The sequence below is a fragment of the Urocitellus parryii genome, chromosome X (assembly GCF_045843805.1).
Source record: "Urocitellus parryii isolate mUroPar1 chromosome X, mUroPar1.hap1, whole genome shotgun sequence".
Classification (NCBI taxonomy): Eukaryota; Metazoa; Chordata; class Mammalia; order Rodentia; family Sciuridae; genus Urocitellus; species Urocitellus parryii.
The window spans coordinates 80,970,007-80,976,006 of record NC_135547.1 but is presented as its reverse complement, the minus strand read 5'-3'; positions in this window follow the sequence as shown (position 1 = coordinate 80,976,006).

Here is a 6,000-nt window from a genome sequence, read left to right as displayed (position 1 = left end):
AAGGATTAGGAGAACAAGGACAAGGTATAGTGGCACCAATACAAATAGATCAAAAAACAGATAGATATGGATTGGGTTTTCAGGAGGGGGTCACTGAGACAATAAAAATTACTTGAAAATCAGAAAGGCCAGTATGGGTTCCTCAGTGGCCCCTGACTAAAGAAAAGATACAGGCAGCCCATGACCTGGTCAAACCACAATTAGTGGAGGGACATATACAACCTTCTGTATCTCCCCATAATACTCCCATTTTTGTCATCAAAAAGAAATCTGGTAAATGGAGATTATTGCAAGATTTAAGAGCTATTAATAGTGAGATGGTTATCATGGGACCTGCTCGATTGGGGATTCCTCAATTCTGCTTTGCCAAAATCCTGGTATGTTTTAGTTATAGATATTAAAGATTGTTTTTTTTTCAATTCCAATTCATCCTGAGGATAGTCCACGTTTTGCATCTACTGCCCCTGCACTGAATCATGAAGGTCCTGATCAGAGATATGAATGGAAAGTACTCCCTCAATGGATGGCTAACAGCCCAACTATGTGTCAAATTTATGTTAACAAAGCAATCCAGCCACTTAGAAATCAAAATCCTGAATGACAAATATTTCACTATATGGAAGATGTATTATTAGCACAGAAAGATAAAAACATGCTGTTAGAATGTTATGCCACACTTACAAATTTATTAAAAACTTATAATCTAGAGATAGCAATAGATAAAGTACAATTAAATTTTCCAATTAATTATTTAGGAGTTCTATTATCCTCGACCATGATCCGTCCACCAAAAATTCAAATACAAGTAGATCAACTTAAATCACTTAACGACTTTCAAAAGTTGTTAGGAGACATAAATTGGATAAGGCCTTATCTAGGCATACCAACAGGAGAGTTGAGACCTGTATTTGATATCCTAAAAGGTCCATTGGATCCAAATTCACCCCACATGTTAATGCCTGAAGCAAGAAAGACATTAAAACTCATTGAAACATATATGGAAAATATGCATTTGGATAGAATTGATATAAGTTTGCCTCTATTATTTATTGTACTACCAACAAAAAATATTCCTACAGGAGTATTTTGGCAAGAAGGTCCATTATTATGGATGCATTTATCTTATTCTCCTAACCCTATTCTTACTAGGTATCCTGAGGCTGTAGGACAATTAATACTCAAAGGAATAAAAGTAGCAAAGGGAGTGTTTGGAATTTCTCCTAACAAAATTATCACTCCATATACTATGGATCAAATTAACAAGTTAGCTAATGAGTTATATACTTGGGCAATAATTATGTGCAAATCTATTTGTTCATTTGATAACCACTTACCACCTAATCCTTTGTTGTCTTTTTGGTCCTCGCATCCTGTAGTTGTTCCAAAAATGACAAGAAAAACACCTATCATGAATGCTCCAAATATATTCACTGATGGGTCAAATAATGGTACAGCAGCAGTAATTACCCCTGATCAAGCTTTTACATTTTTAGTACCCGAACAATCAGCTCAAAAGGTAGAGCTTAATTCAGTATTAAAAGTTTTTGTGATGTTTAAAATTCCGTATTTAATTTATTTTCTGATAGTTTGTATATAGTTAATGTTATAAATTCCCTTGAAGATGCTGGTAGGATTTCCACTTCCTCTACTGTTTTCTCTTTGTTTTATGCTATACAAAGTTTAATCTGGGACAGAAAAGATCCATTCTTTATAGGACATATCAGGGCACATACAGTATTGCCTGGAGCCCTTAGTTTGGGCAATGACTTAGCAGATAAAACCACACATGACATACATATTTTTTCTATATTAGAAGAAGCTACAAATTTTCACAAATCCTTCCATGTCAATGCTAATACCTTGCAAAAGCATTTTAAAATAACTAAGGAACAAGCTAGACATATAATAAAACAATGTCAAAATTGTGTGACATTTTTACCACAAGTTAATCTTGGAATCAATCCTAGAGGACTGATACCTAATCATATATGGCAAATGGATGTCACACACATGCCAGAATTTGGAAAATTAAAATACCTACATGTTACAGTTGATACTTCTTCCGGATATTTAATGGGCTCCCTTCATACCAGAGAGAAAATTAAAGAATTATATCTCATTGTTTACAAAATTTTGCCACTGTGGGCATTCCAAAACAGTTAAAAACAGATAATGGCCCTGGCTATATTTCTGCTTCTTTCAAGCAATTTTGGTCATCATTTAGCACTACTCACATAACAGGAATCCTGTATAATCCACAGGGACAAGGCATAGTTGAAAGAGCTCATCAAACTATTAAAATGTACTTACTAAAACAAAAAGAGGGAATTGGGAAGGGATATAAATCCCCCAAAGATAAACTTAACATAACCCTTTTTATGCTAAACTTTTTAAATTTGGATTCATCAGGACTTAGTGCTGTGGAAAGGCACATGTGTCCAAAAAATGTACATAAGCCAAAGGTACTTTGGAAGGATATTCTAACTGGACAATGGAAAGGTCCTGACCCAGTGATTGTCTGGAGTCAGGGGTCTGTTTGTGTGTTTCCACAGGGAGAACAGCAGCTGATTTGGATTCCAGAGAGACTAACTAAAGCGATTTCTACAGACCAAAAATAAGATGATTTGGCTCAAATCCATAACAGCTGATATCCAGAACTCCAGTTTAGCCATCCTTACATCTGCGATAATGGTTCTCCTACACCTGGAGGCTAATGAATAATGAGCACCATTAAGGCCTATTTCAAATGTAAAAAACCTTGAGGCTTACTTGTGGGAATACCTTCAAACCCATATGCAAGTTACAGGAACAAGGATGGATGTCAAAAGAAGAGTCAAAACCAGGTGGTAGCCAGGATGCTTTTTTCTATTTTATTTTTTGAGCTCATACAGACCTAGGTTAATGTTTTTCTGATCAGTTTTATTTTTTTTAATCAACTGTGGAGTTTTTAAACATTGCAATGGACATTTAACCTGTGAAAAGCTACAAGGCCTTTATTACTATTGTGTTATGTGTGCACACTTTTGTTATGTGTTGTATGTCTATATATCAGGAGTGCTCATGAAAAAAATTGGATCCAAATATCTTTTATTCACGTGATTTAAATAGTTTAATTTAAATTGGGTATTGTTTTAATATGTGAACAAAAAAGGAGGTTAACAGATCTGTTTGTTTACTTTCACCTTTCCTTTTCATTATATCTAATAATTCTGTTCAGAACAATGTACTAAATTGTTCAGAAAATTGTTTTCTTAGTGCCTGCTGGAATGCTACACAATTTTCTTTATCCATTATTGCCAGAATTCCTACCTTAAGACAAAAATAGAAGAATTTTCAGTATTACTGAAAAACCAAATGAGACTTCGGAATTACAGCTACCATCATCACAGCTGTTGCTGTTTCTGCTGCTGCTACTACAGCTTCTGTGACAGCTATCACACAAACTGTACAAACTGTTGCATCAATATTTACTTCAAGAAGAAATAGACATATTAATGGATTCCTTTGCTTTAAGCAGCTTGTGGAACTTACCTGGACTGTGTATCACTTATATGCATTATGAACTGATACAACAAATTATAAAAGTACCAGGGTATCTTTGCTGACAGTGTCATCAGTGGTACAATTTTTCCAAGGGCTTCTTACTTGGAGCAGTCAATGGCTTGTGGCACTTTATATCCTCCTCCTTCTGCTTGTAGCAAATTGTTTATGTGTTTGTGTAAAAATCACTATGGTCGTTATCCACAAGTATGGCTAAGTGTGTTGGGCTGGTAGTCAAAGACGGGTAAGATCTAATTACAATGGTACCAACCTAAGACAGGAGGCTGACGATTTGAGGTCAGACCATCCAATGACGGGTAAGGACCATATGTAGTATTGGACAACCTAAAACAGGCACGGTCCCTAAGCCACATACTTGTTGTTTAATAAAACAAAAGGGAGGAGATGTTGGGGATGCAAATCAAGTCAAGATGGTGCCTGGCACTTTGCCAGGAGGAGTGATTTGTGAAGCAACGCCAGGGAGCCATTAAGATGATGAGGATTCCTTATTGGCTGACTGCTGTATCTAGATGATGTTAATTAAGTTAAGCTGTGTGTAATTAGTTAAGCATATATACCTCTGCTGTCCGGCAGAGAAGTGGCTCCTGCTACCTTGGGTGCCCACTACTTTGAGTTCTCGCTCAGTTCCCGCTGAGTTCACTTGCAATAAAGTAGTTCCCATTTCAACCTTTAAATTGCTTGTCACCTCTCGGTTATTTTGCCCAGCCGGACTATAGCACAAGGGGAAGGGGATGAAGGGCTGCATGAGGACCAGGAGACAGAGAAAAGCACAAGGGGCAACTAGGGCAGCCCGCTGGCAGTCCTAAGCAAGGGGACCTGGGCACTCACCTGAGCCCCTAACAGCATTCCTCATGTCACTCCCATTCGAGGAGCACAGGCTAGGGAGAAGCAGGGAAAGTGAAGGGTCCCAGCAGTGCCAGGATACCACAGCACCAGTGGAACAGAGGGTAGGCACAGGATGGGGCCTTTTACAAAGGCCTGAAACCAACAGAAGAGAAAAGGTCCTCGAGAAGAGCAGCAAGGGGCTCAAGAAAGGAGCCTGGCCCAGTAATGGAGAGCCTAGTGCTAGTACCTGGTCCTGAGTAAATGTAAAGGGACATGGATGGGGAGGGGAGGGAGGAGAGAAAGCGGAGCAGGTGGTGCAGTGGGAGGAATGCCCAAGGCCCAGGTCCACTGCAGGATGTCAGGGTTCGGGAACAGGGCCCGGGCTGAGGGAAGCCAAAGGTCAGAGGTCAGAGGCTGGGCTACATTTTCCCAAATTGGGGGCCCGCAGGGCCAAGAGGCCAGGTCAGGTACCCTGGCCATGGTGAGCATCCTGGGAAGGGGATCAGGAAAGCAGGCCTAGCAGACACAGAAACTACAGGAGGGCCAAAGGAAGGTATAGCCTGAAGGGCCGCAGGACAGGTGTGGGTTGGGTGGGGCCAGGACCACAATAAGGGGCCCAGTCAAGAGACCTAGAGGAGGTCATAGGCCAGGGGAGAGCAGGGTAGGGCAGGGCTGGTAAGGCGGGGCTGCACTAGGGTACTGCAGTACAGGGAAGTCAAGGGGAGCAGGGAAGCGGCCCCAGTGAGGGGCCCTCAGACAATGCCCAGAAAACAAGGATCAAGAAGGACCACCAGAGGCTCAAGTGAGGAGCCAGGTCAGGGGACAGAGAGCCAAGGGCCAGGGCTTGGGCAGGGGGCCCAGGACAGTGGACAAGACTTGTGAGGAAAGGCTGGGGATCCAGCAGTGTGCAGGCATGCTCCAGGCCCAGGGTCACCTGGTGCAGAACCAAGCACCCAGGAAGAGCAAGGGGCCCAGGCGAGGGGCAGGGCTCTGTTTCCCATAGGAGCCTTTAGGGCACAGAGGCCAGCCAATCCACTCCTAGGCCCCAGGTAAGAAGATTGTCAGGGAGGCACCTGGACCAGAGCAGGGCTAGGAAGTTAGGGAGAGGAGAGAGAGGAGCTGGTGGCACACAGGGAGGAAGGCTCAAGGACCAAGTCTATGACTAGGTGTCAGGGTTGGGGAGCAGGACCCGTGCTGAAGGAGGCCAAAGGGCCCAGGCAAGGGGCAGGGCTACTTTTTCCCCTAAGGAGCCAGGAGGGCCAAGAGGCCAGGTCCACTCCCCTGGCCTGGGGTGAATCCTGGGAAAGGGATCAGGAAAGGGGGTTTCACAGGGACAGGAACAAAAGGAAGGCCAAATAGGGCACAATGAGAAGGGTCAGAGGACAGGTGCTGGTGGGGTAGGGCCTGGACGCCAGCAAGGAGCCCAGGTTAGGGACCTAGTGGAGGGCCCACACCAGGGGAGAACAGGGAAGGGCAGGGATGGGAAGGCAGGTGGTACTAGTGGACTGCAGTGCAGGAACACCAAGGGGAGTGGGGAAGCAGCCCAAGAGGGGCCCACAGTCAATGCCCAGGCATGCTCTCGGCAACAAGGGCCACCAGAGGCTCAAGCAAGGA